Below are 12,738 nucleotides of genomic sequence, written 5' to 3' on the forward strand. Positions count from 1 at the left end.
CTGGGGCAGCGGCGGACGCGCGGCCGAGCAGGGCGGCGGCGAGCCCGGGTGAGTGCTGGGCGGACGCGGAGGGGACGCGGCGGGGAGGTCGGGTGGGGGACGGCAGGGAAGGGGGGCTCGAGAAGTGCCGCCGGGGCGACCCCTGCCATCCTTCCCCGGCCCCCCCAAGCCCCTGCAGCCTTGAGGGGAGGGAGAGCCGAGAACCCAGTCCTTCAGCCCTTCTCCTGCGATCGCCGTCCAGATGTCCGTCCGTCTGTGCGCCCCTTGCCCTGCTCTCCAGTACTGCCTCCTGATTGCGTTCCAGATCACCGGCCTCACCCCTCCACCGCTCAGTCCCCCGCCCCCAGCCAGGTATCTTCAGTTCCAAAGCCATTCTTCCAGGAGACCCCATCCTTCTGCTTCCCCCTTCCCACCACCGGAGGCCCGGGTTCCGCACCTCTCTCTACAGCCTGTGAGTCAAGGGTGACCCCCGTCCCCAGTGCCTGCACACCTGGACCGTTCCGCTGCCACCTGCCCGAGATGTTCTTCCCCCGCCAGCACACTGCTGTGCCTAGGACCCAGGCCTCCTCTCCAGATCACCTCCCTTCTCCTCAGAATTTTAGGCTGGCAAAAGGGACTTTACAGATCCTGAGCTTTGAGAACAATTTGACCCACTTCCCAAAAGGCTGGTCCCAGGCCAGCCATGCTATTTGGTGGAGACACCTGTCTTGCCTGCCAGCTGAAGGACCCAGAAGCCTCTGTCAAAATGGGCCAGGGGGCTCCCGGGTCCTTCTCCAAGCTGGTCTGGCTTGCTGGCTGCTGTCCCCAGAGATCAGAACCAAGACCTTTATCATTTAAGATCTCCAGAGGTATTTGCCTACCCCACCCCAAGATCCCCCGAATTCCCCCAGCCACTGTGTTGGGTGTGCAGGGTCTGGCACCGACAGGGCCCCTGGTCTCCTCCCCCTTGTCCTGGTTTCTCTGCTTGCTCCCCAGAGACTCCAGGGCAGAGCAATGGGGCCGGTGTTTCGGTCCTTAGTAGCCCCCACAGCTCTGTTGCCCTCCAGCCTTACTCTGTTGGAAACTTTTCCGATCTTTACCCCATCACCTTTCCTCTGGGTAGGGCCTGGGCCATCTGCTTATCATTGAGTCCCCAGGGCACAGCAAGCTGGGCTGGGACTGTGAAGGCTGGGGCCCGGTACTGCATCAGGGCCAGCTGGCGGATGGTGGCAGCCAGCTAGGTCAGGGCCGGCCTCTGGGTTCGGGAAATCGGGCTTTAAGGTGGGTCCCTGGGCTTTCCCTGAGCTCCAAATAGGGTCCCAGGCTGTCTCTGCTGTGAAGAGAGGAGGCAGAACAGGGGCTGTTTTTCCTGCATGCTTCTGCCTGTCTTGTGTTGCTATGGTGACAGTTTTGCCTCTCTTCCTCCTTCTGACTCTTCTGGGAGCTGGTTTTTATTGGTCTGTTGTCCTGTCTTTTATGGCTCTAATTTCTCTTTTCTACTTGCTCTGAAATAAACAGTCATAAACATGGGCACTGGGCCCAGGCTGGGGGCTGGCAGAACGTCACCTCCTTCTGGCCCTGGGCTCCGGTGAGGGGAATGAGGTGGGGACCCACCTGCCCACACTCCCTCCTGGCTGCATCTCGGAGCAGACAGCAGCGCCCTGCTCCCAGGCACACAGTGGGTGGCATACTGCCTCGGTGCTAACACTGTACTCCGAGTACAGTGGAGGAGCTCACTGATGTTCAGGACAGCCCTATGCCACAAGGGCTGTCCCCACTTTGCGGATGATGAAACTAAGCTCCAGTGAGCTACTGCCCTTGGGTCACACTGGTTTTAGCACAGAGTCAGCACACAGTTTTTGTTCATGAATGCAATGGGGAGGGAGCCTGTGTCGTAAAGCCCATCTGCCTGACTTCCCACCCTGTGGGCTTCCTGGTCCTGCGCCCCATCTCTCCCCCGCCCCCCTGCCCCGGGACAGCAGAGCTCTCCAAACCCCATGCTCTAGAGGGGCTGCTGACTCCCACGTTGGTGAGGAGCCAGGGAGCTCCCTGTCAGGCACCCTTGACTCCCACTCTTGGGAGACCCAAGTTGAGAGGGGAGAGAAGCCACTTGTGACTTCCTGTTTTTGATTCAGCACCAGAAGCATTCGGTTTGCTTTTGCTCTCAGAGCCGAGATGCAGCTGAGTAAGTCAGGGGGCACCGAGAGCCAAGTAAACCCCACACCCCCCACTGCAGCCAGCCCTGGGTGGAGTTCAGAGTTCTCCAGGGCCACACGGTCACCAACTGTCATCTGTCAGTGACACTCTCCAGAGAAGCTGCCACATCTCTTCCTCTCTTCCCTTTTATTTTCCCTTCCTTTCTCACCCCCTCCTCCCCTTTCTCCCTTCATGTTGCCTGTGCTCCAGGCTTGTTAATAATACTCTGAAGAAGCATTATGGTGACAGCAGAAGCCTAGGGAATTTCAGCTTCATTGTTGAATGTTGGCCCTGGAGAAGCCGGTTCACTCCTGTGGGCCTCAAATTTCAGTCTTTAAAATGGGCTTCATGGCCTCTATCCCAATGGCCATGTTTGCTTGCTCCTGAAGGGTGGCACGGAGTAGCTATAGGGGGTGCTTTGAACAGTTGAAAACCTGAAGCACCTGTAATGTCCTCATCCCATTGGGAAATCTCAACATGGAGACCCCAAACTACTGCCCAGAGATTAGAACTCATCCAGGAATAATTAAGCCATGAAATTTCAGGGCTGGAGGCATTCGCTAAAGCCATCTTGGCCGCCCTTGATGTTATATTCACTTCGTTCTCGTACTTGACATTCATTGACCATCTACTCAGTACCAAGTACAGTTTTGGGAACTGGGTATTAAAAAAAATATGTACATTATTCCTTTTTTCAAAGAATGTAGTCGACATGGAAAGAGAGCCTTTGGATACAGTCAGAGAGGTGGTGTGACAAAGTCACAGTGAGGCAGGGCCCAGAGATGACTGTTTGACTGGGTTGAATCCGGCATCCTATGGTTGGTTCCTATTTCGTCCTGGTTGAGACCCTTTCTCAGAGGCTGCATCAGTTACCTCACAGGGCACCATGGTGATTGGAATGAAGTGGATTTTGGAGTCAGCTATGAATCTGAACTCTGAAGCTGTAGGATCCTGGACTAGCTAACCACACCGAGCCTCAGTTCTTGTATCTGTAAAATGGCAACAATACTACTTGCTTTCTGAGATGTAAACGATCTTCATGTCTTTATGGGGTCTGGCATGGTGCCCACCTTCCAGTAGACTTGCCGGTATTTAGTCTTATTGATTAGGAAAGTGTTCTCAGTTACTAGGCCTCTGGGTCCTCTTAGCAGAAGTGGGGAGCTCTTTGGATTAATTCTGGCCTTCGGAGATCCATTCATTATCTGGGAAGGTTACACAATGCCCACACTCAGGTGCTTCAACCGCTGGGGAGTCTGTGAGTTATCTCTGACCGGGTGAAGGATCCTCTACCACACGGGGACTCTACGCAAATCCCCAACACATTTGTTTTCTCAAAGGGGAACCTATTTGAAATGGCAAAGAACACTCTAGGTTTCAAGAACATGCTGCTCTCTGTGAGAGTACTTTAATTTGATAAAGCCCCATGTGCTTATTTTTGCTTTGTTGCCTTTGGTTTTGGTGTCAAATCCAAAAATTCATTGCCAAGACCCGTATCAGAGAACTTATCACCTGTATGTTCTACGAGTTTTATGGATTCAGATCTTACTTTTAAGTTTTTCATCCCTTTTGAGTTTATTTTTGTGTATGGTGTAAGAAAGGGGTCCGGCTTCGTTCCCTTGCATGTGGCCGTCCAGTTTTCCCAGCACCTTGCTTTGAAGACACCACTTATTCCCCATTGCGTATCTGGGCTCCTTTGTCCAGGGATACTTGCAAATGAATGCTTCCTACTTTTTATTCTGGGCGTGGGCAGCTTCCTTGTGGTTTATATATTTGTTTTACGTTACCACATTTACATTTTCTCAAATCCTCACCAGAATTCTGTGACATCAGTATTATCGGACCCTTTCCACAGTTAAGAAACCAGGAAGGGCAAGGTAACAGCACAGCATCAGCTAGTAAGTCACTGGGCCAGCATTTAAAACTGGGTCCCGCTCGCTCGCTGTTTATGAATTGGTATACAGTCTTGTCGTTTCCTTGGCTGGTGTGTCACTGACCTAAAATAATTGTGTTCAGAGACCTAAAGCGATTTTAACAAGGGTGGACCTGGTCAGTAACTTAGACTCATAGTAAATATTTAGAGACCTTATTAGAGTTTCACTCTCAGCGTAGCATTTCTGGAGCTCTCCGCAGTTGGCCGAGGCCTCATTCTGGGAGGTGCTGTATGTAGAGGAGTCTGACATGTCCAAGTTAAGAGAAAATGCTTGATGAGGCTAAAAGTAGTGTCCTCTGCACAAGAATGGATTACAGGTTTGTCACGGAGATAAACTGAACCGATTTTATAACAGCGTAGGAATGGAAAACATGACAGGTGCATCCCAAGGATACAAGGACAGAAGCAACAAGGTCAGAACATGTGGGTGGATGGCTGTTAAATGGGAGGGTGATTTGGATTTAGGCTGTCAGTAGAACCCACATCTAGGAATAGGAAAGTATTGAAAAGCAATTGCGGAATTGCTCACCGCTAGCCTTTCTCAGTAATTCGGAAGCCTGGATTTCCCTGGTTCGAGAACCCATTGTCCCAGTGAATCAGGTGCTGAAAACGGGTGCCGTGGTCGCCAGCCGTGTGCTTACCTGGTCCAGCTTAGCGCTGCCCACAGATGTGCTCCTGTTTGCAATTATCTCCAGGCCTGAGTCTGGTGTCTGTTTATTTAATGACTTCACTTTCTAATAACAATTCTGGATGGTGTAGATAATTAGATCTTTAAAATGAAACTGGGGAAATGGTGTGCCCCCAAAGAATTTAATTGCAATTTGATGATGGATCGAGCATGAAAATGAGATCATTCATTCACTTATTTAACAAACACGGACGGGGCAGGTCCTTGTCCTCTGCTGCAGTAGACAGTGATGAGTACGGCATCATCCCTGCCCGCAGCCAGCTCTCATTCTGTGGGGAAGTGGAGCAGGGGACACATTTCTAAATTCAGCTTGGGCATTCGTCACATGGAGCGTGCAGGAGAAAGAGGGAAATGTAATTGTTTTGGCTTTTACTGCAATGCAATCCATTTCCGTACACAAGGTATTGTTTGCAAAGCACCTGAAATGTTGCAAGCCGAGGAGGCTTCGGATAGAAGAGCACGTGGCCTGGACAGCTGATGACCGGGTGTGGCTCTGAGCGTGCTCCGCCCAGCCTAGGTCGGTTTCTCTCTCGGTGAAACGGGAAGTTTGGATTTGATGACTTAACAGGACCTTGCCTAGTCTAGCCTAAGGATCCTAATAAGCCCCTGGGCTCCTTTTTCTGAGCGACGGGCAAGGGAGCAAAGCAGCCTTCATCAGCAGAGCTGCCGAGGCAGGGCCGGTGTGTTTTCAAATAATCCTCTCAAGGAAAGCTTGCTCTCCTTCACAGAAAGGGAACCACGTTCTGACTGAGCAGCGGGTAAATGAGTCAAGGCCAGTGAGGACAAAAGAGACACAGGAGCTCAGCAGAGGAGGGGAGCAGAGTCCCCAGCTCACGCCCACGTGCCAGGGTCTCTGCTGACATGGGTATGGAGAGCTTGGCTTCACAGATGCCTTGGTTACTGCGATTGTTTTAAGTTAATGTCCTCTAAAAAAAATAATTCAGTTTGATGATTCCCAGGCTTTGGAATAAATGAATTTTCATGATCGTTTTAGGATGGTGAGGAACAATGGGAAACACACAACTTCCTCAATGCTCCATCAAATTCTATCTTTCCCGTTGACCAAATGTAGGCCCTTCCAGGGGTAACTGTGGGACTGGGTCCCTGCAGCCTGGAATAGGGTGGCAGCGTGCTCTGGCGGGGGGGTGAGCTAACGGGGAGTCAGAGATGATCCAGGTCTTCCACCCACGCTGCCCACTCCCACGCACCCTAAATTCTCATCTGCCTGAGTCTTGTGGTCCCTTTGGTAAAACGGGGGCCCCTTCTGAGCCATGTAGGCTATTGTCAGCAGGCATCATGAGCATTTAATATCACTTTTAGTCATCTTTTGATGAGCTTGTGAAACAGCCCCATTCCGGATGGGGAAATTGAAATGGAGAGGTGCTAAGGAACTTGCAGGATGCCACTGCATTCAGGAAGGCTGCGGGCTGGTGCCTAAACCCACATCTGTGTGCCTGCAAACCTGGTCTCTCTCTACCACCCACACGAGAAATGAGAGCCGTGCGTATGTGAGGAGTGTGGAGTTAATAAGCATGTGTCTTGGGTAAAATCCTCATCTCAAAGAGCTAGCTGTGCCTCCCTCCATATCTTGAAATTGAAAAAAAAAAAAGAAGAAGAAGAAGAAAGTAAAGAAAATATGGCTGCATTTTCAGTGCTTCCCTGTGACCGGCATTTCGGCATTGGACTGACGTCCTTGGGAGGTGTCCTTTGCTTAGCCCTCTTCATCAGAGAATGCCGTCCAGCGGTAATGAGCTGAGCCTCTGGGGTGCGCAGCATATGGCCTTGCTGAGCTGTGGAGCCCACCCAATTGAGGCAGGATGTGTATAACTTATTTTTCAGACCTCGCCCTGAGACAGCTGGAGGTCACAGGAGCACAAGAGAACCATGGTCTCAGCTTGCAGAATGATAGACTTGCATGTTGTCAAAACAAGAATGACACCTTTGGTCTACTTCCTCTATTTTATAAACACTGAGGTCAAGAGAAAGACATAGATGGATAGACCGAAAGATAGATAGATAGATAGATAGATAGATAGATAGATAGATACCCCATATCAGAGACTTTTCCAAGGCTGGAACCAGAATTCAGCCTTGCAAAAGCTACAACCAGACTGTAACTCTCTGAGATGTCTGGAAGTGAAATGTGCATAGAAGTTCTGTGCGAACATCCCTGAGGCAATGGGGTAGAGTGTGGACCTGAAAACAAGCAAACCTGGGTTGCAATCCTGTCTCTTCCTCTAGGCAAATTCCTCCGGCTTGCTAAGTTTTGTAATTTACAAACTGAAGTTAACGATATGTGTGTCTCAGGAATATTGGAAAGAAGAAATTAGTTAGCCATATGTCAGGCTCCCTTTTTTGTCTGATTTTTTGAAGAAAATTTGAAAAATTTTCACTATTTCCTTTAGCCTCCTTTTTATTTGTTGTTTGGGGTAGAAAGTGACACGGGACTTTTCCTTTCTTTGACGGACACATCCCTGAACTGCCCCAGATCCACTCCTCTGAGCTTCTATTTCTAGCTGTGAGCCTTCACTCTATACTTGAATTGAACCTGGATGTGTTGTTTGCTGGAGTGTAACAAGTATTGCACTTAATCTGTAATCTGTCTCTCCACCCTTAGTCTTTTTCTTATCGTGTTTGTGTGTGTGTGTGTGTGTGTGTGTGTGCGCGCGCGTGTGCGTTTTCTTTCTGAAGTGCTGAGGTTTCAAATCTGGGCCGTTGGGTCCCTTCAGATATAATAAGATTGTAAGCTGTTTTCTGACATTCCCTTATTTGCAAGTCCCGAATCCAAAATGCTCTGAAAAGTTGAAGTGTTGTTTTTCATAACTCATTTGAAGTCAGAAGCTGGCCTGATCGTACATGAGACTCCTCACAGGCTTCATTTATACCACTTTAGGTGAATAAATTTTTCATCAGAAGGATGAGCGCCCTTGACCCTGCCAGGGTTTACACAGCATAGTACATGCACATTATTATTGTTCTAAAAATCTGAAAGGTCTGAATTTAGAAGTACATCTGAGGAAAGAATGTCAAAGAAGGGTTTGGGGACCTCTTCTTCAAAAGCCCAAAGGAACACATAGCTTCTCTTGCGGGGGGGGGGGGCGGGGAAGAAAGAGAGAGAGAGAAAATATGAGGGAGGAAGGGGCAGGGGCAGAGGAGACAGGAAGAGTGAGAATCCCAAGCAGGCTCTCAGTGCAGAGTCTGATGTGGGGCTCGATCTCACAAACCGTGAGATCATGACCAGCACCCAAATCAAGTTGGCACTTAACCGACTGAGCCACCCAGGTGCCCTGCAAGTGTCCCACCTTTGATACCAGATGTATGATGAGATGGTTCATCTGGGGCTCATCAAAAGCCTTAATGCCTATTTCATATGTGGTATGTATTATATACTCTATCCCTACAATAGAGTAAGCTAACGAAAAAATGTTAAGAAAAATCATAAGGAAGAGAAAATAGATTTACAGTACTGTATTGCATTTATGGAAAAAAATCTGCGTGTAAGTGGGCTGGCATGTTTCAAACCTGTGTTTTTCAAGGGTCAGCTGTAATAGAAAATAAATGGCCATTCTTGGCCCAAACACAAAACAACAACAGCAGCAGCAACAACAAAAATTTTAAAGAATAGGTTCCAAAGTTTCAATAGGACAGAGTTTTTAAAAAAATTCCATAGCACTAAAAATAAGCTGGGAATTTTTGGTCTCGTGTGGCTTCTAGTCAAGTTTCATCATTGGCCGTTGGAGGAAGGTAGAAGGGAGTTTTTAAATCTTACTCATCATTTTAGCCATATGAGGGGGAACCGGGGCCTGACCAGTGAGCATGGGGAAGTGAAAACGCTAACAAGAGCGTGAGAAGGTCTTGCTTCTTATCTTGCGTCTGCTTTTGACTTGTTGAGTCAGCTTGGGCATGTTGCTTCCCTTCTCTGGACACTAGGAACTCTGTTTCTAAGTAAATCAAGTCTTTCTTCCTCCTCTGAGTGGCTAGGGTAGGGCTGAGGGCCCCCATTAGAGGCAAAAGCGCTGAGTGGCTTGCTGGCTGTGTTCTTGAAGTTTCCTCCTCCATAGGGGGCTCCGTGCGGGCTGGAGGGAGACGAAGACGCCTCCCCGCACACTGTGTTGGTTTCCTCTGGCTGTTCCTTTATTTCTCACAACTCGGATCCTTCGATGTTGGGTTGGGGGCGGGGAGCTGGTTTGTGTGGGATCCATCTGCACTGATGCCCAGCGAGGGCTCACTCAGTGCTTGACAGGCATTGCAGGTGACCGATGCCCTGCTGGGGGTGGTCTTCCCAGCAGCTGCTCTCCTGACTAGGGTTGTGGTGAAGGCCATGGCTAGGCATTGTTGAAGAGGGGTCAGGAAGGAGAGTGAAAATTCTGTGTTATGGAGCATGGCACCAGGAAGGTCTGTCTACCCAAGGAACTAAAATGGTGTGCACCTCTGTGGGCTAAGTATGAATCAAAGAACATGGAAGTAAAGGGCTATGGGGACCCACCTCATTCTCTCTCTCCTTCTCTATTTCTTTGCCCTTTAAGTTTACACCTCCTGTATCACACTTCTGGCTTTTGTCATGTTGAAAGTTTAACACGTCCTCCTGGGTCTCACAGTGTATAGGAAGTCAGTAGTTCTGCTCCGCTCTGAGCACCCACCCGATCATCCAGGAGGTTTTCCCTTGCCAGGGGCCTGACTGCGAACAGGGGGTTTCCACAATGGAGAAGTGACCTTGAAGTTTAGGATCCTGAGGCCCTTCAGTTCGCAAAGACTGTGGGAGCCCCTGGGGAGGGGTGAAGATGGTTGACACCCGGGTGTACCCAGACTGAAGTTCCCCACAGTACCTGGGGATGGCTGATCCTTGTAAATTAGGGAGGCCTGGACCCCTGTGAGTGTGGGTTTGTGTGTGTGTGTGTGTGTGTGCATGCGCGCGTGTGTGTGCATGCACACCCATTTGTGAGTAGGAGCGTATACAAACCATGTGTACATACATGCAGATGTATGTGTGGTGTGGTATGTGAGCGTGTAAAGGTGGGTGCGTGTGCATGCATGAGTTAGGGAGTCTATTCAGCTTCCCAGGGGGTGCTGCCAAGGCCAGAGCCCCATCAGGTGCGCTCTGAACAAGGCTCCCCCTAAGTGAGCCCTGTTTTCTGTGTAGCTCACTAAGGAACTAAGCGCTGAGGGGCTCCCGCAGGGCTAAGGAACCTTTTGTGTTTCGGGGACCCAGTGATGACCACAGAGGTGGGCAATTCTGAGGCTCCCTGGTAGGAAGCAACCAAATTATGTTTTTTATCAGGAGAAATGTCTAACCCTTTTGCTTTGGAAACACAGAACCCTGTCAAATCTCATTCTAGATGTATTTGAAAATGCTCAAGTCATTTGAGCATACTACTTTAAAAATAAAAACAAATGAAAGAAAAACCTAATATAGGTTTGAAAAAAAAGACTAGGAAAATATTCAGTTTTATTTAATAGCCAGTTGGGGGGTGTAGGAAAAGATTATGAAAAAGAAAGGGAAGAGAAGGAAAAAGAGAAGCCCCAGAGGGAAACCGAGGCTGCTGCCTCTGGCCAGAAAACATGGGTCTCTGGTCCACTCGTTGAAGGAAAGCAGAGTGGGAAGCCTGGAGGAGAGGGCGGAGAAGGAACAGGAGTAGGGAGCTAGGGATCCTGGCTCAGTTTTGCTTCCTAAGCCTCCAAGGAAGTTGGAAGACCCAAGCAGATGCAGAGGGAGCACTGCCTAGGGAGTCTCTGGGGAACTGAGGTTTCCCACGGATCCCAGTCCCTTTCTGAGGAGTGGATTTCACTGGATGAAGTGTAAAGGGATTGCTGGGTCTGGGTCGATGAAGGAAGCCTGGCCCTAGATTCCCCGGGCTCAAGGCTGTATCTGGGAGAGGGAGAGGGAAGTACAGGCATGCACCCTATGAATATGGTGCAATATGCAGATCTCCTATTTTTTTCTTCTTTTCAACAAGTGTGTCAAGACCCCATCCCCCCCTTTCCCTTTACACTGTTCATTCAGTAACCTGCTAGTAAGATTGTGGCTTGTATAAATTTATCTGTTCAGCTTCAGCCTCAGGAAATACTTTGCGTAGCTCATATAAACAAAAATAGCTACGGTATGTTGGATGTTTCATGGTGCATGCACATGAGTTATTTTCTTTGCTTAGTGATTTACAGGTTACTCAGGACCAGCATGGTCCCTCGTGTTCAAAGTACACTCAAATTCGCATTTATATTAATAGAAAGAATTATGCTTTTCAGCATGGAGTTAGCATCTATTCTATTTTATTCATCTATTTATATACATTTTTCACCTTATAGACAACCTTACAAGGTAGATATGTTTATTCCTCTCTCTCTTTTTTTAAGTTTATGTGTTTGTTTTGAGAGAAGGTGGGGGCAGAGAGAGAGAGCGCGAATCCTAGACAAAGCAGGCTCTGAGCTGTCTCCATGCGGCTTGAACTCAGGAACCTCAGAGATCATGACATGAGCCAAAATCAAGAGTTGGATGTGTAATGAACAGAGCCAACCACATACCCCTATTTCTTTAACAAAGACAATAAAATCAAGAGAGTTCTTTTAAAAATTTTCCTTTAATGTTTATTCATTTTTGAGAGAGACAGAGCACAAGTGGGGGAGGGGCAGAGAGAGGGGGACACAAGAGACAGAGCACAAGTGGAGGAGGGGCAGAGAGAGGGGGACACAAGATCTGAAGCAGGCTCCACGCTCTCAGCTGTCAGCACAGAGCCTGATGCAGGGCTCAAACCCATAAACCATAAAAAGTGAGATCATGCATGACCTGAGCTGAAGTTGGACGCTTAACCAACTGAGCCACTAAAAACTCACTTTAAGACATAGGATAGAAAATGGGGCACCAGCATTTTGGCTCATATCTGCCTGGCTCTCAAAGTCCTACACTTTCCCACACCACATAGCTCACACTGCTTTCAAGCCATAATCTTATTTTTTAAAGAAAATACAATCTTTTTTTCCCCTGCCATGATTCTACTTAAGCCCCAGAAAATACACTCTGTTGGAGTTCTTTGCCTTTTTCCAGAAAGGAGTCCCTTGGCTCTCCCTACTTTAATGTAAATGTCATGTAAAAACTATATTTCCATACAGCAAACTTTTATTATGCACTTTCAAAGTGGCAGACAGTGTTCTAGAAACTTTTACATGTCACTTAATGGAAGATGTGGGCTTCATTTTATGGCAAAAGTAAGACTCAGAGAGAAGCAGTTATTTGCACAAAGGCAAATAGCATATGAAAAGTGGTTTGCTTTGTGAATTAACAATTTAGAATATAGTCCTACGGCATGCTGAGGACTTTGCTTTTGGCCTAGGACCAAAGAACCTCTTATTGAACCACGAGATCAAGTTCAGCTGACCCACCCAGCTCGCACCTTCATTGTGCCTGGCTTCCTCAGCCTCTGTCTGCTGTGGTTGGAACTTGATTTGGTGGTTGTGGAGAAAGATGTGGTTCCTCTTATCTTTTCCCATCTTGCATTAGCCTGTCCCCATCCTTAGCTCATTTTAGTTAGACTGAACTGTTTCAGTTTCACTGCTCATCATAGCCTTGCCAATATTATGCATTAGCTTCATATTACAGAGGAGAAAGTGGTAATATGATTTACCCAAGATCATGCATGGGCTAGGCATTCTTTTTTCTAAATGTTTTTTATTTACCCAAAAGGTCCTTTGAGATTTAGTACCCTCTCCTGGATATATCCCCCAACTCCTAACCCCATCCACCCATCATCCATCCATCCATCATCCATCCATCCATCCGTCATCCATCCATCCATCCATCCATCATCCATCCATCATCCATCCATCCACCCATCCATCCATCCATCATCCATCATCCATCCATCCATCCATCCATCATCCATCATCCATCCATCATCCATCCGTCCATCCATCCATCCATCATCCATCATCCATCATCCATCCATCATCCATC

General features: G+C 48.4%; 1 protein-coding gene across 2 annotated transcripts in view; it reads left to right on the forward strand.

Moving 5' to 3' along the window:
- FAM49A (family with sequence similarity 49 member A) overlaps positions 1-12,738 on the forward strand; it is a 101,194-nt gene continuing 88,456 nt past the window's right edge. For both annotated transcript variants that reach the window (XM_029938267.1, XM_029938266.1), the window contains exon 1: positions 1-48. The gene's annotated coding sequence lies outside the window, so the exon portion shown is untranslated. The remainder of the gene's footprint in view (positions 49-12,738) is intronic.

Source organism: Suricata suricatta, chromosome 4 (genome assembly GCF_006229205.1).
Source record: "Suricata suricatta isolate VVHF042 chromosome 4, meerkat_22Aug2017_6uvM2_HiC, whole genome shotgun sequence".
Taxonomy (NCBI): Eukaryota; Metazoa; Chordata; class Mammalia; order Carnivora; family Herpestidae; genus Suricata; species Suricata suricatta.